Consider the following 22,490-nt stretch of genomic DNA (forward strand, 5'->3'; position numbering starts at 1 on the left):
GGATTGCAAACTCTTTAGGGTAGGATCCTTGTCTCTTTTGCAAGGTTCCCACACACCTTTGATTAGTTGCCATATAATTATATTATACCATTCATTCAAAAGCATCTGGTGGTCCGGATTTGCCCCCCAGTCTGCCTATTGTCTACCCTGATATACAGCCTCAGTACAGAAAGTAAACTGAAGGATATCAAAGCTACTGGAGCTTTAAAGTTTACTGTGGACAAGTTACATTTCTACTGAAGATAAGTACACCTCTACCCCAATATAACACGACCCGATATAACATGAATTTGGATATAACGCGGTAAAGCAGCGCTCCGGGGGGCGGGGGCAGGGCTTCACACTCCGGCGGATCAAAGCAAGTTTGATATAACGCAGTTTCACCTATAAACGCAGTAAGATTTTTTTGGCTCCCGAGGACAGCGTTATATGGGGGTAGAGGTGTAGTTCGCAACAAACTTGGAGCCTACCACTGGTTTGCATTTGTTTATTCATTTACACCTCGTAAAGAGCAATCATTCTGATTTGGCAGAGTTTTGTATTCACCTACTACAGATATAAAGGACTACATAACTAATTACCGGTAGGCCCCTAATGGCTACCATAATGGAAATGAAAGAGAGGTTTAATATTTGTACAGTTAAGTCATCCTCTACAGAGAAAAGGTGCAAGGAAATCTAACTCATACAAAGGCATCATTTGGTACTTGGCTTTTGCAGGATCAGTTGGAACATCCCTCTTTTTTCCCAAGTGAAGAACTATTCCTATAGTACAGATGCTAATGGTATTTCCCAAGTACTGTAATAATCAACAAAAGCTTGTATAATAAAGAGAACAGTAAAGGCAAGTTCTAGGTTCTGCATGTTATCCAAATTAATTAACTAGATGAAAAACAAACTTCCCTCCAAGAACCTGACTATTCATTGAATTCAAATGTTACTAATTATTTGTGGGGGATGGAAGTACCATAAGGATAGAAAAACAAGGAATAAGATTAGTTGCTGAAGTCAGGTCAAAAACAGGGTTTAGTTGCTCATGCTATCAATAAGTTTTATTTTGAGAGCCTGCCTGGCAGTCAGAAATGAAAAAGTAATGTTAGCACATATTATATCAATTATATGTAATAAAACTGCATAATACCAACTAGAATTAGTAATGTTTTGTTTGTTTCAATACAAATTCAGCGAGAACACAGTGTAAGGGGAGAATGTTTTTCTTTAGCCAATTTCATATGGAAACAGCAACATGTATAAAAGTAATGCTATATGCAGTGCAAAAAAAAAAAAAAATACATTCTCTACCATTATGTTGCATTTACTTAAACACATGTCAGAAAAGACATGGTTTCCAAGAAATATGAAGTCTGATTGATTACAACATTCAAATTAATGCAGAGTGATAATATGAATAGAAAACTGGATAAAAGAAACATACTAGCTCCATTTGTGTTATTGTGCACTGATTCACACACTCCGATACCCAGGACTATGCCCCAACTGAAAACAAGCAAACAAAATATTATTCTTCTATTGATTCCTCCCACCCTAGAACAGATGAAGGCAGAACTGATTTACTTCTGTTGCTCCACAGCAGATCCTCAGCAGCAACTGCAGTGAACTGTCATTATTCTGGTAAATTTCACTCTGGTGCTTCCCTTCCAGAGAAGGGGCAGAAAAATTAAACATAGGTCACATCATTTCTACTTAGCTGCTGCTGGCTTCATATTTCCTTACTAGTAACAAGTGGGAGAATAATTGTCAAACTTGGTCAAATTTTCATATTCACAGCACAGTATAACCTCAGAGTTATGAACCCCAGAGTTACAAACTGATTGGTCAACCACACACCTCATTTGGAACCGGAAGTACTCAATCAAGCAGCAGCAGAGACCAAAATAATAATAATAATAATTTTTAAAAAGGAAATACAGTACAGTACTGTGTTAAATATAAACTAAAAAAAAATGAAGAGAAAGTTTAAAAAAAGATTTGACAAGGAAACTGTTTCTGTGCTTCTTTCATTTAAATTAGGATAGTTAAAAGCAGCATTTTGCTTCTGCAGAGTAAAGTTTCGAAGCTGTATAAATCAATGTTCAGCTGTAAACTTTTGAAAGAACGGCCATAACATTTCGTTCAGAGTTGCAAATATTTCCATTCCCAAAGTGTTCATAAGTCTCAGGGTCTACTGTAAGTACATTTTATTACTTACCCAAAATAGGAACACTTTGGTCAGTATGTTGGGGTTAAAGCCTCTAAAAAACATAGATAAAATTCAACCATGTAATAAGCTTGCAGTTACTATTTACTTTAATAGGAATTACATCTGTTTAGTCCAGGGTTGAATGTGATCCGGTAGGGTCCAGGACAGGAGGATAATGTTTCTTGCTGAAAATAAAGAATGGATAAATTATAGCAGCTGCTGACCTACTCATTTATAATCTCATTTAATCTCTAGGAACTCTCAACATAAATATCTTATACTATTTTATGTTTCTCCTCATCTTTTGACCTTGCCACTAGCTATTAATAAAAAATTGACTCTAGTCTCCCTAAATCAGACCCATTCTATCATCTTCTGAAACACACAGCTTCCTCAGTCCATGTTCTTTCTCTCCAGAATCCATATTTGCTAACCCTGTCCCTCACGATCCATCTGTGGACAGCTCAGCCCTATCTTTTGTTTGCCAAATGGTCAATGTTCAACGCTACAAACTCATACATCCTCCCAGACTACCCACACTGCTTTGTAAATTAATCGTTTCTGTGATCTCAAATCCCATTTGTAATTGTCTGGAGAGTGGCAAGTGATCTCCAAGGTATGCAAATAAAATATGTGTCAAGTCAACTCTATGTCTATAAAAACAGTATCAAGGGTATAAAAACCTATTTCTTTTGGAAATTATAATAGAAGGCACTGGGTAGCAATTAGTATCGCTTATATTAAGCTGTCCATGCTGCCTAGCATTTGGTCAAAAATATTTTAAAAAATGGTTACTAACTTCCATAACTGTTGTTCTTTGCGATGTGTTGCACATGTCCATTCCACTGTAGGTGTGTGTGTGTGTGTGTGTGTGCCCTGAGCACAGCTGCTGAAAAATTTTCCCTCAGTGGTACCAATTGGGGCAGCTTGAGTGCTCTCTGGTGCGCCGCGCTCATAGCACTGGTATAAAGTTCCCAGCCGACTCCACACCTCCTTTCCAGAAACTCCAATGTCGAGGGCAGGAGGGTGGGTTATGATGCAACATATCGTGAAGAAAAACAGTTATGGAAGGTTAGTTACCATTTTTTCTTCTTCAAGTGATTGCACATATGCATTCCACTCTAAGTAACTCCCAACAGTTGATTAGGTGGAGGGATTGGAGTTCATGGTCACACTGATTGCAGGACAGCTAACCAAATTTCCAATCATCTCTGGACTGCTGAGTGATGGCACAGTGGGAGGAGAATGTGTTCACTGATGACCAGGTTGCTGCTTTACAAATATTCTGAATCTGCACTAGGTATGCTGCTGAAGAATCTTGCAAGTTTGTGGAATGAGCAGTCAGGATAGCCGAAGGCAGAACACCCACTTGACTGTAACAAGTACAAATGCATGAAGTGATCCAGGACAAAATTGTCTGTGAAGATTGGGAGACTCTTCATCCTGCCTGCTACCACTATGAACAAGTTGGATGGACTTTTGGAATGGTTTAGTCCTTTCTATGTAGAAAACTAGGGCTCATCTAACGTCCAGTGAGTGAAGGCACTGTTTCTTCCTATTTGCATGTGGCTTCGGGTAAAAGACAGGAAGGTAGATTGCTTGATTGCTATGAAATTGCGAAACCACTTTTGGGAGGAAACTGTGGTGAGGATGTAACTGCACCTTATTTTTAAAGGGGTGTACAGAGGCTGTAGATGTGAGGTCACGGAGCTCCGAGACCCTTCTGGCCAAATTGATGGCCACATAGGCCTTGGCTACACTACAAAGTTTTGTCAACGCAAGTTATGCTGACATACAGCCACCACTATAATTAAACGGCTGTTGGATGTCCACACTATGCTCCTTGTGTTGGTGGAGCGCATCCACAATAGCAGCTCTTGCATTGACAGAGAGCAGTGCACTGTGGGTAGCTATCCTACTGTGCAGCTGGACGCAGGGTGCTTTGGGAAGGGTTTGCAATGCCTCATGGGGCAGGTACAGCATCACATGATGAGGGTTTCTCAATTCCATCATTCCATGGGCATCCTACTAGATTGCCAGCTGCTTTTCAAGTGCCCTGGTAACCTGCAAACCAGCCATCTCTGTCAGAAAACATGGTTCCTGCACTGCTGTTCAGTATTGTGCTGTGCATTATGAACACAAGGCTATAAAAGGAGCCCATTGGGGGGCTATTCGGCTGGGGAATGCCTTGATGGAGCATATTAACAATGAGCCACAATAATGTGTGTTGCTGTAGTGTGCTGAGCCTGGCATTGTTTGCTTGCACTGTGCTATGAACCTTGTAATGATTGCTGTGTGTGCCCAAAAAGTAACAAATTTGAAATCACTTTTTAAAAGTAGCACTCGGTAATATGACCAAACTGACATGGCTGAACACTAACACAAGAAGCCCACAAAACTGTGTACGTGTGTATGGGGGTAGGGTGGGGAGTGCGTGACAGGGAGTGTATGTGTGTGTTGGGGGGGAGTGTGTATGTGTGAGAGAGAGAGAGACAGCATGTTGGGGAACTGTGTGTGTTGGGGGCGAGTGAATATGTTGGCACACTGTCTCTTTAAGTTCAGACAGCAGCTGGAAGCAACCAATCCTGAGGCAGAAGCTGGTGTACAGCCAGTTAGTGTCCCCATTCCCCCACCCCAGCTCAGTGGAGACTGGTACACCAGCAGTAGAAGGGGACACCCAACATCAGCCCCTGCCTCACTCTGGCTCTGCACAGCAAAGCAGTCTCTCTCTCTGCCCCAGGAGCACTTCGTCCTGCCTGCCTGCTGCTGCAGTCCTAGTGCTGAGGAGAACGGGATTCTGCATTAATGTTTTGATTCCGTGATTCCCTCAAGTTCTCCCACAGCCTCTTTTCCCTACAGACCAAGAGACCCAACCCCTCCCCTGTAGTCCAGGCAGGAGTTTGTTTGCTGCCAAGAGCCAGCATGCTCAGCTGGTTAGTAGCTATGTGAGTTCTCCACGCTGAGCAGTTTCAAAATTTGAAAGGGGAGCTTTGAGAGGAGAGGGGGGCATGCCTGTGTAGCTGGATGCAAAGCAGCAGAGTTCAAAACAGTGAGCAGAGCGGTCATGGTGGGCATTGTGGGATACCTCCTGCAGGCCAGTTATGCTGACGTAACAGATGCAGCGTTTACACTGATGCTGTGTCAATCTAACTTTGCCGTAAAAAGCTCTATGCCTCTCATCAAGTCAGCAAAGCAGGAGAGTTTTGTCGATGGGAGGGGCATCATAGTGTGTACACCTCCACTGTTTTGTTGAGAAAAAGCTGCCTTTTGCCGACAAAACTGTGTAGTGTACACATGGCCTAAGAAAACTACTTTTCAGGACAGATACAATAAGAAGCACATTGCCAATGTGTGTGCCCAAATGGAGGGCCCATGAGCTTTAATAAGACCAAGTTCAGGTGCCAGGGAGGAACTGGCTCTCTTACTTGAGGGCAAAGCCTTTCTAGGCCCTTCAGGAATCAAACAGACATGTTATGTGGAAACAAGGACTGGTTATCCAACCAGGAGTGGAAGGCTGATCTTGCTGCAAGGTGAACCTTGATAGAGGAGATAGCTAAGCCTTGCAGCTTCAGGTGCAATAGATATTTGAGAATTTCTTGTAAGGATGACCGTGTGGGCAAGACCCTGTGTTGGGATGCCCAGACAGAAAACCATTTCCGTTTTGAAAGGTAAGTAGCCCTGGTGGAGGCTTCCTATTACCTATTAGGACCTGACAAACCTACTCCGAGCAAGCCTGCTCTCTGGGATTTAGTCATGAAGCTTCCAGGCTGTTAGGGAGGGGAGCTCAGGTTCACATGGAGCAGTGAACCATGATCCTTAGAGATCAGGTCTGGGTGTAATGGAAGTGAGATTGGGGTCACTACTGAGAAGCATTGCAGAGTGACAGGGCCATGCTAGGGCTATCAGAATGACCCAGTCTTGGTCCCGCTTGATTTTTAACAGTACTCCATTCAAGAGCGGGATGGGAGGGAAAGCGTAGTAAAGGTGTTTTGTCCATGGTAGCAGAAAGACATCCATGATAGCCCCCAGACTGTGGCCATGTAGGGAGCAGAATTGATGACACTTTCTATTGTACTGGATTGCAAATTGGTCTGTCTGGGGAATCCGCCATTTCTTGAAAATGCCCCTCACCACAGCTGGACAAAGGGACCACTCGTGGTAACTGGAAAAAGTCCTGCTGAGGCAAGCTGCCAGCTCATTTTGCGCCTGCGACTAGAGCCATTGTCAAGTGAGGGCATATAAAAGGAACGCCTGCACAAACAGTGAGAGGATCCAACCACCAATTGAGGGAGACAAGGACCCTATGGAGATACTGTGAGTGTAGTGTCCAGATGGTGGCGTTTTGTGGAGTACACTGAGGCCAACCACATCTGGAGGGGCCTGAGGTGTAACCTGGCACGTTGTACCACATAAGTGCATGAAGCCATGTGCCCTAAAAGCCTCATGCAATTTTGGGCTGTTGTGATGGGATGACCTTTGAGGTGTGTTATCAGGAATGTGATTGACTGGAAACTTCCCTCTGGGAGGTAGGTCCTGACCTGAGTAGAGTCGAACACCACGCCAATAAACTCTATCCTCTGCACCAGAGTGAGGGTAGATTTCTCCCCATTTATAAGAAGGCCTAGGGCCTTGAACGGTGACTGGATGAGTTGAATGCTGGATGCTACCTGGGCCCAGGACCGGCCCTTGATTAGTCAGTCATCCAGATAAGGGTAGACCTGCATCCCTAACATCCTCAGAAAGACTGACACTACCAGCATACATTTTGTAAACACCCATGGAGCTGCAGATAGGCTGAACGGGAGGACCATGAATTGGTAATGCGAGTGGTTCACTACAGATCTGAGGAAACTTCTGTGATCTTGGTACATCTATATATGAAAAAATGTGTCTTAAATTGAGGGTAGTGTACCAGTCCTCGGGATCCAGGGAAGGGATAATGGATGCCAGGGTGACCATGTGGAACTTTATTTTCTGTTAAGTTTGTGCAGGTCTAGAATCAGTGAGGGACTTCCCTTGGCTTTTGGGATTGGAAATAGTGGGAGTAGAGCCCCTTCCCCCTTAAATTCTATGGAACCTCTTCCACAACTCCCACCCAAAGGAGAGATAGAACCTCGTGGACCAGAAGTTCTTCATGAGAGGGGTCCCTGGAGAAGGATGGGGATGGAGGGGAGGAAGGAGGAGTGGAAATAAACTGGAGGGTATATCCCACTTCCACCACGCTCAACACTCAATGGTCCATGGTGATACGGGACCCTACACTGCAGAAGAGGAAAAGTCAGTTTGTAAACAAAGGAGAAACAGGGCTTGGCATCATGGGAACTGGTACAGAGTCCTCGAATGTCCCATCAAAACACTTATTTAGAGCCCCCAGGATGTCTGGGTGGGGCAGGCTTTGACGTTGAAGTAGAAGAGGTGCTGACTTACATCGAAAATCCCTGCTTCTTTTCTCTGTGGATCCTGATGGACAGAATATCAAACAAGCTGTTGGGGCCTGTTGTGCTTCCTTGAAGTTGCTGGTGTGTACAAACCAAGTGACTTAAGGGTCTTCCTGGAGTCTTTTAACCCATGAAGCTTCACATCAGTCTGTTCTGAAAAACTCCCTCAAAAAGTAGGTGCTGAAGGGTTTGCTGGACCTCCTGTAGGAGACCTGAGGACTGAAGCCATGAACTCCTGCGCATAGCCACTGCCAAAGCCATGGACCTGGCCATCAAGTCAGATGCATCCATAGCAGCTTGCAACAATGCCCTCGCTACTGATTTTCCCTCATCCACCAATAAAGAGAACTCTTACCTGGCCTCTTGTGGGAGCAAGTTCTTGAACTTCTGCATGGAATCCCACATGTTGAAATCATATCTGCCCAGCAGCACCTGCTGGTTTGTAATCCTGAGTTGTACCCCCTAGTAGAATAAACTTTTCTACTGAACAAATCCAATTTCTTGGAGACCTTTGCTTTTGGGGTTTCACTCTGATGACCCTGTAGTTCTCTTTCACTGGCACTGGATACTACCAGGGCTCCCGGGGGATGGAGAGGGATAAGGGTGTACAAGAACTCATAACCCTAGGCAGAAACAAAGTACTTTCGCTCAGCCCTTTTCTGACAGATTTATGTTACCCCCATTGGGGGGGGGCAATTTTTATTCTGACTGTGACACTTTTTGAAACGGGAGGGATGCAGGGGTCTGACACAAGGCTTTAACAGGGTCCATAATGGCCTCATTGAGAGGCAAGGCTACCCCTGAAGTGCTCACAGCAGCTAAAATGTCAACTAAGCTGTGGGAGGATTCTTTCATTAACTCCACCTGTTTGCCCAGATTTAAGGCCATCCTTTTCAACAACTCTTGGTGAGCCTTATAGTCATCCAGAGGATGTGACACGCCCGCTCCTGAAACAGCCTCGTCAGGGGAGGAGGAGGAGGACAGCACCAGTTGAGGACATTCTCCCTTTCTTTCTTCCTGGCAGGATCCCATTGAACAGTCTCCTGTAATTCTGTGCCAGGCTCAGTACCTGAGTCCAGGCCAGTTGCAGTTAGATTGGATGGTGATGCCCTTCGTTCTGAGGCCACCAAATAGGAGCACCTAGAGTAAGCTCCGAAAACTGGGGAGAAACCCCATGGGTTCCAAAATGTCCACTGGACAAGCATAGGTCCCCAATGATGACCTGACCATGCACTCAATGCTACCCCTGTTCCAGGTCCATGGAAGGGTAGGAGTGTCTGGGGGAGCAGGTGGGATGACTCCTCGAACAAGAGGAGTAAGACTAGACCTCTGACTCAGAAGACGACTCTATCCGGTGACCATGGAGGTGTGGATCCCACCAGTGCCAGAGACGGGTGCAGTGGTGAAGATGGTACCGAAGGGCTGATACTGAACAATGACCAGAACCAATGGGTTCCTTCCTGATCACCTGCACTGACACTGCTGACTTTTGTACTGCCAGTGATACTGGTACCAACAGTGATAGAAGGTCTCTGGCAGCAGAAAACGCCTCTGGCGAGATCGGCACTGAGATAGTGTAGGTACCATACTATATTGCAGATGTAGTCTCATCCGGTATCAGACTCAATGGTACCTGCATAAGTGCCTGAGTCAATGATGCTGACTTCTGCAGTACTAAGACAGAGGACTGCCCTCACTTAGGTTGCACTCTACTCTGATCCTCATGCCTGGCCATCTTCAGTGCAGGAGATCGTCCTCTCTTGACCAGCTGTTTTGTTTTTTTTGTTTTTTTGCCTTTTCCTAGGCACTGTGGAGGGTGAATGGTGCTGGGACGCTAGTAAAGTAGGACGAGCATTCCTTACCAATGCCAAGGCATTCTGTGCAGTCAGATTGGCCTGGCTCAGATGGAGGTCTCAGTGCCGCCCCATGAGCAAAAATTTCAGCCTGGTCTCCCATTACTTCTTTGTGCAAGGCTTAAAATCTCTGCAGGTTTGGCAGCAGTCCCCCTTGTGAGAATCTCCCTGGCACTTCAGGCAGATTGAGTGCGGATCGCTCAGCCTTGTTGCAGGAAGCGTGGGCTTGAAGCCTGGTGATCAAGGTAATGAACAAAAACTCCCTTAACTCAGTAAGTTACAAACTTATACTAAAACTGACTAACTATTTAGAAATAACTAATTATGTACAAATATACAAAAAACAAGACTACTGAGAGAGCTTGCCAAAGCAAGGATAACAGTTCCAGCAACTGTCACAGGCGATAAGGAACTGAGGGGGCACAGGATCAGCGGGGTGCTTTATGCCAGTCCTATGAGCGTGTGGCACCAGAAGGCATTCGAGCTGCCCTGATGGGTACCACTGAGAGAAATTTTTCTGGTGACTGTGCTCAGGGTGTGCACACATTTAGAGTGGAATGCACATGTGCAATCACTCGAAGAAGAACTATAAAGATTGAAATGAAGAGATTAATTTATTCTATTGTAAAGATTCCATATATATTTAAGTAAAATCAGTTGCTGTTGAAGTCTATCACCATGGCAGCTAAAATGGCTAGATAGGATGCAACAAATGATCAAAGACAACTTTCAGAGGAAGGAAATTACTTGGGGAGGTTTGTGGTGAAGAACCTATATCTGGGCAGCCCCACCAGACAACTTAGGATCCAATAAAGATGGAAAGGGTATGTGAGTATAAAATACTCAAAAGGTTGTAGGGTTTTATGTGTTTCTTTGGACTTTGGGTGGTAGGTTGTTGTTGGTTTTTTTGGTTGGTTGGTTGAGATTTTTTGCATCAAACAGTTTTTCAATTAAACTTAAAAAAGCAAAACAAAAACAAAACCTTTCAACCTTGCTCATTCAGTTTTAGAGTAGGCTGGGGTCTAGACAAGAATCAGCATATCTTTATATGTGACTAGATTCATTGGAACTAAGACTTAAAGCTAGGTGTTGTCTGTGTATTGATGGCACTGGAGCTTGTAGCACGTAACAAATTGTCCAAGAAGTCTCATATAAATGTTGAAAAGGGATGAAGACGGATCGATTCTTGTGCAATTCTAAAAGTGAAAACTCTTGGAAGGAGGAGGAGTTGCCCATCACAACACTCTGACATCTATATAAGAAAAAAAAAGTAGTGTTTTCCATACACTGCTACTTTAGTAGCTCAGGAATTGAATGCAAGTCTATGGCACTCATGATTTGATTATATATTAAACTGCAGATATACCCAACATACTATCAGGACTCAAATTTTCCCTCTCTCCATTGTCACAAGGAGGAATCAATTTAACAGAATAGTCTCAGTACCTTTTCCTCATCTGAAGCATCACTGTAAAGTCTCTAGGATGCAGACACTGTCTAAACTTCTCAGAAACCTCACCTAAGAAAAGTGAGCAGAGGAAGGCAGGAGAAATGTGGAATTTCCATTGTTATTTTGTCACAACCTTAATGTTATTTTGAAGCATTTTTTTCTATTAAGTTTATTCCTTTTAAAATAGTACTATATTAAAGAACTAGATTGGAAAGAGGAATAAAGCCCATCATTTATTATATTCATTTCCACTTCTGTTTTCTCAGTTTCAACAAATTGAAAATGGTTCACAAAAATGTCAGTAGTAAAAACAAAAACCAAATAACATTATTTTTACATAATTATTTCTTTTTTTAAAAATACTGGTTTCAATCCAAGTTGAATTTTCTTTTTTTTAAATTCTGGTTTCAATCCAAGTTGAATTTTTAATGGTCAAGCTATAAACATATTAATGACAGTGCTGAAATGTGGGCATTACTATAGAAAATCCTGTCTAAAGCAGAAAAGCACAAGGGGCAATATAGTAACACAACCAGATAGTTAGATATATGAAACACAGACTCAAAAGAGAAAGAGAGTAAAGATATGGACAGTGAACAGGAAACAATCTTTTATACTACAGCCAAGTTGATGTGAGCGTCCCATGTGATACAGCCGAGGCATTAGTGCTTTGTAAAAGCATGTAATGACTCCAAGTTGCTGCCCTCAAGGGGTGAAACTGACCTGAGACTGGTTATCATTGCTGCCACAATTCTGGTAATACAAGCTTTAATTTAAACCTCAAGTGACAATTCCGAGAAACACATAAAGACAACTAGAGTATTTTAAAATAATTCTTCAGAACTCTAATAGACCTAATATGTTGGTATCAAAAGGGGGGGGGGGAGAGAATGTAGGGCCTTTTCAAAGATGTATATCTATTCAAAGTAGAAATCAAGACATTTTGTAAAATCCACTTTGTGAAGTATGGCCTCGCCAATACTAGAAGGAAAGATAGGAAAGTCCATTGATGAAATGATTGACTGATGAGACACTCAGACACAACCTACCCCCCCCCCAAAAAAAAAAAGCCAACCTCTAAGTACACATCAGACCTAATGAAGCATAGATCACTAACTATTCCTACTAGATAGATTTGTGTTTCTGTTAGGACAATTTCATAAACATAAGTTGTGATGGCCCACATGATTTAAAAGGCTCTATGTGCTCTAACAAGGACAGAGTTGCTAATCCATAACTAATTAATTTTTCCTTTAATACATAACACTTTTAGATCCATAATCTAAACAAAAACTCTCATTAACTTAGAGTGAAGGTTACTAAAGTAATTTACACAGCCCTATTGCAAAATGTATAACTAACATTAAAAAGACCAGAATGACCTGTTTGCACTGTTACCAGATTTCTGTCATCCTTACAGTGGATATATTAAGTTAACTTAGGGTTACCATATGTCCAGTTTTTCCCGGACATGTCCGGCTTTTCGGCAATCAAACTCCCGTCCGGGGGGAATTGCCAAAAAGCCGAACATGTCCGGGAAAAATACTGGCCGGGCACTTCCTCTCCCGCGGCTGCTCTGCTCTTCCCCTGACTCAGACTTCGGCTCTGTTTAAGAGCCAAACTGCCCGAGTCAGCACTACCAGCTTCGGGCAGCCCCCTTGCCTCCGGACCCCGAGCCGCCGGCCAGGCACTTCCCTTCCCAGGCTCCAGCTGCTCTGCTCCGGCGGCGCAGGGTCCGGAGGCAAAGGGGCTGCCCGAAGCTGGTAGCGCTGGCTCGGGCAGCTTGGCTCTTAAACAGAGCCGAAGTCCGAGTCAGCCCGGGCCCGTGGAGTGTCCTCTTTTTTTATTTTTTAAATATGGTAACCCTAGTTAACTTCAGTGCTGATGTGAAAAGTAACCTTAGACATCCACAAAGAAGGTGTCTTGACTTTGACCCACAAGTCATATTTAAGAATACTTCAACACAAATAAGTCTTAATTATGTAATTAGAAAGGTATAGAAAGAGTTTGTAAGCACATCACACAGCCAGGCCTAGAAGTTCACATAGAAAACCTTATGTACCTGTTATATACATTATATACCTATGTTTTCCCCAGTGTCAAGCTAAGTGTGCAGGAAGAGCATTCCACTTTACTCTCCTCCTAGTGTGCACAACAACAGAGATCCTCTCCTTCCAGCCTTGAGGAGGAATATGGCTCTCCTCCCGGCTCTTTCAAAGGTTTGCAAGAGTGTGAAGGTTCCCTCCTTCATTCCTTTGAAAGTGTGCACATTAGCTTATAAAAAGAACAGGAGTACTTGTGGCACCTTAGAGACTAACAAATTTATTAGAGCATAAGCTTTCGTGGACTACAGCCCACTTCTTCGGATGCATATAGAGTGAAACATATATTGAGGATATATATATACACACACATACAGAGAGCATGAACAGGTGGGAGTTGTCTTACCAACTCTGAGAGCCCAATTAAGTAAGAGAAAAAAAAACTTTTGAAGTGATAATCAAGCTAGCCCAGTACAGCCAGTTTGATAAGAAATGTGAGAATACTTACAAGGGGCGATAGATTCAATGTTTGTAATGGTTCAGCCATTCCCAGTCCTTATTCAATCCTGAGTTGATTGTATCTAGTTTGCATATCAATTCCAGCTCAGCAGTCTCTCGTTGGAGTCTGTTTTTGAAGTTTTTCTGTTGTAAAATAGCCACCCGCAGGTCTGTCATAGAATGACCAGACAGGTAAAAGTGTTCTCCCACTGGTTTTTGAGTATTATGATTCCTGATATCAGATTTGTGTCCATTAATTCTTTTGCGGAAAGACTGTCCGGTTTGGCCAATGTACATGGCAGAGGGGCATTGCTGGCACATGATGGCATATATCACATTGGTAGATGTGCAGGTGAACGAGCCCCTGATGGTATGGCTGATGTGATTAGGTCCTATGATGATGTCACTTGAATAGATATGTGGACAGAGTTGGCATCGGGCTTTGTTACAAGGATAGGTTCCTGGGTCAGTGTTTTTGTTCAGTGATGTGTGGTTGCTGGTGAGTATTTGCTTTAGGTTGGGGGGTTGTCTGTAAGCGAGGACAGGTCTGTCTCCCAAGATCTGTGAGAGTAAAGGATCATCTTTCAGGATAGGTTGTAGATCTCTGATGATGCGCTGGAGAGGTTTTAGTTGGGGGCTGAAGGTGACAGCTAGTGGTGTTCTGTTATTTTCTTTGTTGGGCCTGTCTTGTAGGTGGTGACTTCTAGGTACTCGTCTGGCTCTGTTAATCTGTTTTTTCACTTCAGCAGATGGGTATTGTAGTTTTAAGAATGCTTGATAGAGATCTTGTAGATGCTTGTCTCTATCTGAGGGATTGGAGCAAATACGGTTATATCTTAGAGCTTGGCTGTAGACAATGGATTGTGTGGTGTGTCCTGGATGGAAGCTGGAGGCATGTAGGTAAGTGTAGCGGTCAGTAGGTTTCCGGTATAGGGTGGTATTTATGTGACCATCGCTTATTAGCACAATAGTGTCCAGGAAATGGACCGCTTGTGTGGATTGATCTAGGCTGAGGTTGATGGTGGGATGGAAATTATTGAAATCATGGTGGAATTCCTCAAGGGCTTCTTTTCCATGGGTCCAGATGATGAAGATGTCATCAATGTAGCGCAACCAGAGTAGGGGCGTTAGGGGATGAGAGCTAAGGAAGCGTTGTTCTAAGTCATCCATAAAAATGTTGGCATATTGTGGGGCCATGCGGGTACCCATAGCAGTGCCGCTGACTTGAAGGTATATATTGTCCCCAAATGTGAAATAGTTGTGGGTGAGGACAAAGTCACAAAGTTCAGCCACCAGGTTAGCTGTGACATTATCAGGGATACTGTTCCTGATAGCTTGTAGTCCATCTTTGTGTGGAATATTGGTGTAGAGGGCTTCTACGTCCATAGTGGCTAGGATGGTGTTTTCTGGAAGATCACCGATGGATTGTAGTTTCCTCAGGAAGTCAGTGGTGTCTCGAAGATAGCTAGGAGTGCTGGTAGCGTAGGGGCTGAGGAGAGAGTCCACATAACCAGACAAGCCTGATGTTAGGGTGCCAATGCTTGAGATGATGGGGCGTCCAGGATTTCCAGGTTTATGGATCTTGGGTAGCAAATAGAATACCCCTGGTTGGGGTTCTAGGCATGTGTCTGTACAGATTTGTTCCTGTGCTTTGTCAGGGAGTTTTTTTAGCAGATGGTGTAGTTTCTTTAGGTAATCCTCAGTGGGATCAGAGGATAATGGCCTGTAGAACAGACTCCAACGAGAGACTGCTGAGCTGGAATTGATATGCAAATTAGATACAATCAACTCAAGATTGAATAAGGACTGGGAATGGCTGAGCCATTACAAACATTGACTCTATCTCCCCTTGTAAGTATTCTCACACTTCTTATCAAACTGGCTGTACTGGGTTAGCTTGATTATCACTTCAAAAGTTTTTTTCTCTTACTTAATTGGCCTCTCAGAGTTGGTAAGACAACTCCCACCTGTTCATGCTCGCTGTATGTGTGTATATATATCTCCTCAATATATGTTTCACTCTATATGCATCCGAAGAAGTGGGCTGTAGTCCACGAAAGCTTATGCTCTAATAAATTTGTTAGTCTCTAAGGTGCCACAAGTACTTCTGTTCTTTTTGCGGATACAGACTAACACGGCTGCTACTCTGAAACCTGACATTAGCTTATGTTTCTGACCTAATGAGATAATTAGCAGTGTAGTTAGCAGCTCCACTTTTTATTCCTCTCTCAGAAGAAGAGACATCTGAAATTTTAGATGCCAGAGTTTTAACATCTAAAATGTTAGATGAAGGTATTTGAAAAATAAGTTAGTATTCTTTGACTTTTATGATGCTATTAGAAACAGTTTTGAAGAAAAATGGCAATAAAAACTATGTTAAAAAGTTTGTCAAACTAAATCTACTCCCATACATTTCAACATTTAAAAAGAAGGCATTAGAGGGTTGTGAAAAAATGTTAGACACCAGCCATAAATGTTTTTAAAGGAACCATTTTAGCTTTCTGGTGTTCTTAAATTGCTGAATACATTTCCTTGCAAATTTCCAAAATATTAAATTTCTCCCTAACAGTGGGGTAACTTGGCTATAATCATCGTTTGTTTTTAAGGCCAATAAAGTGGAGCTTTAAGTCCTTTTTAACTAAAAAACTGAATGCAACCTTAAAAATGGAATTACTACCAACACACAGTAAGCAACAAATAAAGAACTATTTTAAGAAGAATGATTTATTAACACACCTTTAATAAGTTGCTAAATACAAAAAATCTTGTGTAAGAAAATTAACTAGAACTCCAAGTGTCTTTTTAATTCCCTTTCTATTGAACACTTTAGGAGCAACATCCACTCATTCTCAAAACCAATCTATGTCTGAACTAAAAAAAAAATGTATTGGTTCATGTGAGCAACTTAATGTAGATTACAAAAACTATTCATGGAACTCTTAGCAATATCAAGAACTTCTCTACAAGAGACTTCTAAAAAAGGTTCATGCATCAATCCTTAGTCCACACATCCTTTGTTTAAGCAATCATTTGTTTTATTTTGTAATAACATTTGCTTTTTGGTACATTACTACGTGATCCAAAATATATATTTTCAATTCATAAATTAGGGTGTAAACTGTTCCTTTAAAATAGGGAATGAAGTCAAGCTTAGTACCTCATACATAACACAAATTCTAACTATGCTCCTTTGTGTAGATTCACCAAAGGAGACTTCCCTCAAGGAAAGCCAGCTTCTGCTTCTCTCTGCTCGTTGTGCTCCATGTAAATAAATGACCATCCATCCAAATATAATTTTATTAATAATAAAGATAATTTTAATAGTAATATGAAAAATCTCACTTTTCATTTTGTCAATAGAGAACTTCATCCCTGCGCACCACCCAAACAACCATTAGCAACGTTTCTCTTTTGCCACATAACCTCAGAGGGTATGTCTACACTGCAGTTTGGAGCAAGCCTCTCAGCTCAGGTAGACAGACATGCTATAGGGGGCTATGTCAGCACACCAAATACAGCTGTGTCGACATTGTGGCACCTACAGAGGCTTAGACTAGCCGGTTGGTCCGAGTTCAAGTGGCTAGGATAGGCTTGAGCTTGGATGGCTATCTTAAGCCTCTGTCAGTGCTACAATATTCTCATTGCTCTTTTTAGCTCACTTACTTGAGTTCCTCTAGCATAACTCGGTCTACCTGAGCTGAGAGGCTCGCTCTCAGCTGCAGCATAAACATATCCAGACCAAGGCATGTGCCAAGAAATCATCATATTTGGATCTGGCTGGTAATTGCATGGGAATCCGTACAAAAAAAATGCATGCCCTGCAATAAGTAGTCTCCTGTGTGATTAATGACTGAATTAGTGTCCCAGCATATAACAGACTGCAGCACAGATGAGTAACAGTCATTTGATTTTTAGGTTGCAGAATAATTAATAACAGCGACTCTAATTGGGGATTTCTGCATATAGCCAGGGGATCCTTCCCAGGTAATAGGGACTCAGCACTAGGCAAAGAGCCATTATTGCCACTGCATCACAGCCTGGCCCAGAGACCGCACCACCAAAGGCGTCTGCAACTGGGGAGTCCTGCCAGTAGCAGGGGAACAGTCCCAGAAAGCAGAGACTCAGCATCAGGCCAAAACCATGCATTAGACCTTGTGTGTGTTTAGTTTTGTGGGTTTTTTTATAATCTTGTGCATCTGCCACTCACTCATGGCTCTTATGATAACATTCTTCTGCACCATAACATCTGTCCTTCTACCACCTCTCTGCCCCCATTGGATCCATCTCCCATTAATGGTTACACACACTCCTCTACAGTTTCCACTGCCTCTACTTGCTCCTTATCCCCTGTTCACCCTGATCTCCTCCCTCCTCCAACCAGCACAAATCAAGGTCCCAGGTCCGCAGGCTCATCCTCTCCTCTGATGACATTTGCCCCAACCCTGGCCCTCCTTCAGATCTCACCTCCTACACCCAACCCTGCCATCACTACTGCTACTCTCAAGCCACCATTCCTAACCTTACGCTCATCCCTCTTCTTTATTCCTCCCTGCTCCCCTTCTCTTGCTGTCTCCATTTCAAAAAATGAACACAGCCATTTATAATGCATTCATCTCATTCCCTGGTCCTGGTTCTCAGGGAGACCTCGCCTCTGCAGTTGCCCTCTTTTACAGAAGCCTCTTCTTCTGTCATACTCCCTGAACTGGATCAGACTATGGTGAGGGTGTTAGGCTTCTTTTCTCCTGTTTCTGCTGCTTCTATAAATTCATGGATTCCAGGGCCAGAAATGACCTTTCTGATCACCTCGTCTGACCTCCTGAATAACACAAGCCATGGAACTTCCCCAAAATAATTCCTAAAACAGATCTAGTAGAAAAACATCCAATCTTGATTTAAAAATTATCAGTGATGGAGAATCTGCCACGACCCTTGATGAACTGTTCCAATGGTTAATTACCCTCACTGATAAATATTAATACCCACTTACTAGTCTACATTCGTCTACTTTCAACTTCCTGCTTTGGATCATGTTGTAGCTTTCTCTGCTAGACGAGACTGCAGAGCCCATTATTAAATATTTGTTCCCTGGGAAGGTACTTATAGACTGTAATCAAGTCACCCCTTAAACTGCTCTTTGTTAAGCTAAATAGTTGGCGCTCTATGAGGCTATCACTTTGAGGGCTGGTCCACACTAAGCCCCCAGTTCGAACTAAGATACGCAACTTCAGCTACATAAATAACGTAGCTGAAGTATCTTAGTTCGAACTTAAAGGTACTTACCGCAGGTCCACACGCGGCAGGCAGGCTCCCCCGTCAACTCCGCCTACTCCTCTTGCGGAGCAGGATTCGAGACGAGCACTTCCGGGATCGATTTATCGCGTCTAGACAAGACACGATAAATCGATCCCAGAAGATCGATTGCTTGTCACCAAACCAGCGGTTAAGTATATAGACGTACTCTAAGACATGTTTTCTAATCCTTTATACATTCTCCTGGCTCTTCTTTGAACCCTCTCCAATTTAGCAATATCCTTCTTAAATTGGGCACACCAAGACAGAACACAAAATTTCAGCAGTGGTCAAACCAGTCCCAAATAACCTCCCTACTCCTGCTTGACATTCCCATTTATGCATCCAAAGATTGCATTAGCCCTTTTGGTCACAGTGTCGCTCTAGAAGCTCAGATTCAGCTGATTATCTACCACTACCACCAAATCTTTTTCAGTCACTGTTTCCCAGGATAAAGTCCCCCACCCTGCAAGTATGGTGTACATGCTTTGTTCCTAGATGTATGCATTTACACTGAATCATCTTAAAACATACATTGTTTGTTTGCACGCAGTTTTCCAAGTGAACCAGATCATTCTGAATCAGTAATCTGTCTTCTTCATTATTTATTACTCCCACAATTACGGTGTCATCTGAATATTTTATCAGTGAGGACTTTATGTTATCTCCCAAGTCATTGACAAAAATGCTAAATAGCATAGGACCAAGAACCGATCCTGGAGGGACCCCGGGAAACACACCTGCTTAATGATGATTCCCCATTTACAATTACATTTTGAGACCTATAAGTTAGACAGCTTTTAAATCATTTAATAGGTGCCATGTTAATTTTATATTGTTCTAGTTTTTTTAATCAAAATGTTGTGTGGTACCAAATCAAATGCCTTAGTCTAAGTTTATTACATCAATGTTATTGCCTTTATCAACCAAACTTGTAGTCTCATCAAAAAAAAGTATCAAGTCAGTATGACCGAATCTATTTCCCATAAACCCATGTTGATTGGTATTAATTATACTACCCTCCTTTAATTCTTTATAAATTGAGTCCCGTATCAGCAGCTCTGTAATCTTGCCCAGGATTGATGTCAGACTGACAGGCCTATAATTACTCGGGCTTCCCATTTATCCTCTTTAAATATTGGCACATTAGCTTTCTTCCAATATTCTGGAACTTCCCTAGTGTTCCAAGACTTATTAAAAGTAAACAATGTTTCAATGGGCTACTCAGCCAGCACTTTTAAACTCTTGGATATAAGTTATTCAGACCTGCTGATTTAAAAATATCTAATGTTAGTAGCTGGTCTTAAACATTCTTCTGAGATACTAGTGGAACGGAAAGAGAGTTATGGTATAAAATGACATCATCTTTATTTTCCCCCCAAATACAGAACAGAAATATTTATTAAACATTTCTGCCTTTTCTTTATTATTATCGATAATTCTACCATCTCCATCTACTAATGGACCAATACCATTGTTAGGATTATTTTTGTTCTTAATGTATTTTAAAAAATCCTTCTTATTGTCCTTAACTCTTCTGGCCATAGGATTTCTCTTTGCATCTCTTTGCTTCCCTTATCAATTTTCTACAATTCCTAGCTTTTGATTTATATTAATTACTATCAGCTTCCACATTCTTCCATTTATCATATATGTGTGTGTTTTATATCTGCCTTCACTTCCCCTCTAAACCTGGCCTGTTTTTAACCAATATTGCCTTCTTCCTCGGTGGTGGCTTTTTGGGTAAAATGTTCTTAAACAATTCCCAATTATCATTCACATTTTTCTGATTAAATTCATCCTCCTAGCTGATTTGGCTTATAATTCTTTTGATTTTCATGAAAATCTTTTAAAGCACCTAGTATGTATATTACTGGTCTGTACTTTATTCTGTTTGCACATATAAATGTAATCAAATCATAATCACTAAGCTATCATTAATTTTTAGTTCTGTGATCAGTTCAGAGGACTCTGTCCTCTTCTCTCCTCTCCTCTCTCTAACACCTTATCTTCAGATAATTTCATCCACAAACACAAATTCAACTACTATCTCTGTACTGGTGACTCACAGACCTATTTCTCATAGAATCATAGAATATCAGGGTTGGAAGGGACCTCAGGAGGTCATCTAATCTAACCCCCTGCTCAAAGCAGGACTAATCCCCAGACAGATTTTTGTCCCAGATCTCTAAATGGCCCCCTCAAGGATTGAACTCACAACCCTAGGTTAGGAGGCCAATGCTCAAACCACTGAGCTATTTTGCTGTAAGATGGCTTCCTTTACATCTGCTATTGTGTGGCCAGGGAGATTGAAGTGTTCTCCTACAGGTTTTTGTATATTGCCATTCCTGATATCTGACTTGTGTCCATTTATCCTTTTACGTAGTGACTGTCCAGTTTGGCCAATGTACATAGCAGAGGGCATTGCTGGCACATGATGGCATATATAACATTGGTGGACGTGCAGGTGAATGAACCGGTGATGTTGTAGCTGATCTGGTTAGGTCCTGTGATGGTGTTGTCGGTGTAGATATGTGGGCAGAGTTGGCATCGAGGTTTGTTGCATAGATTGGTTCCTGAGTTAGAGTTGTTATGGTGTGGTGTGTGGTTGCTGGTGAGAATATGCTTAAGGTTGGCGGGTTGTCTGTGGGCGAGGACTGGCCTGCCTCCCAAGGTCTGTGAAAGTGAGGGATCATTGTCCAGGATGGGTTGTAGATCACTGATGATGCGTTGGAGAGGTTTAAGCTGAGGACTGTAGGTGATGGCCAGTGGAGTTGTAGTTTTGAGAATACTTGGTGAAGATCTTGTAGGTGACTCTGGAAGAATTCCACCATGATTTCAACAGCTTCCACCCCACCATCAACCTCAGCCTGGACCAATCTACACGGGAGGTCCATTTCCTAGATACCACAGTACAAATAAGTGATGGTCACGTTAACACCACCCTATACCGAAAACCCACCAACCGCTATGCCTACCTTCATGCCTCCAGCTTCCACCCCGGACACACCACACGATCCATTGTCTACAGCCAAGCGCTGAGGACAACCGCATCTGCTCCAACCCCTCAGACAGAGACCAACACCTACAAGATCTTCACCAAGCATTCTCAAAACTACGATACCCGCACGAGGAAATAAGGAAACAAACCAACAGAGCCAGACGTGTACCCAGAAGCCTCCTGCTACAAGACACGCCCAAGAAAGAAATCAACAGAACTCCACTGGCCACCACCTACAGTCCTCAGCTTAAACCTCTCCAACACATCATCAGTGATTTACAACCCATCCTGGACAATGATCCCTCGCTTTCACGGACCTTGGGAGGCAACTTATGCTCCAATACATCTGTTAGTCTTAAAGGTGCCACAGGACTCTCTGTTGCTTTTTACAGTTCCAGACTAACACGGATACCCCTCTGATACTTTTATAGATAGTTATTTTTCAGATTAAAACTGCATTTTATAGTTATGTAGAGAAATGCAAAGCTGAAAAGAGATTATAAGAAGCCTTCAAGTTAGGAAATATTTCTGTCACTTCTCCAAAGACATTTCATCCAGTGTGCAGAATATGTCAAAGATTTGTGCCGATCGTCCACTGGGAGTTATGTACCCAATAGCTTCCACATCATCACACACCACAATAGCAGTCCTTGACATTGATTACAATTATCTGATAGTGCCTTCATTAATTGTCACCATCTGAGACTTCAAAAGACTCAA

General features: G+C 42.5%; 1 long non-coding RNA gene across 1 annotated transcript in view; it reads right to left on the reverse strand.

Moving 5' to 3' along the window:
• Window positions 1-22,490, reverse strand: part of LOC128832771 (uncharacterized) — a 44,756-nt gene that overhangs the window by 874 nt on the left and 21,392 nt on the right. The window contains exon 3 of the long non-coding RNA XR_008444049.1: window positions 2,306-2,384. This is a non-coding gene — a long non-coding RNA (uncharacterized LOC128832771). The remainder of the gene's footprint in view (window positions 1-2,305; window positions 2,385-22,490) is intronic.

This window comes from Malaclemys terrapin, chromosome 2, assembly GCF_027887155.1.
Source record: "Malaclemys terrapin pileata isolate rMalTer1 chromosome 2, rMalTer1.hap1, whole genome shotgun sequence".
In the NCBI taxonomy this organism is placed as follows: Eukaryota; Metazoa; Chordata; order Testudines; family Emydidae; genus Malaclemys; species Malaclemys terrapin.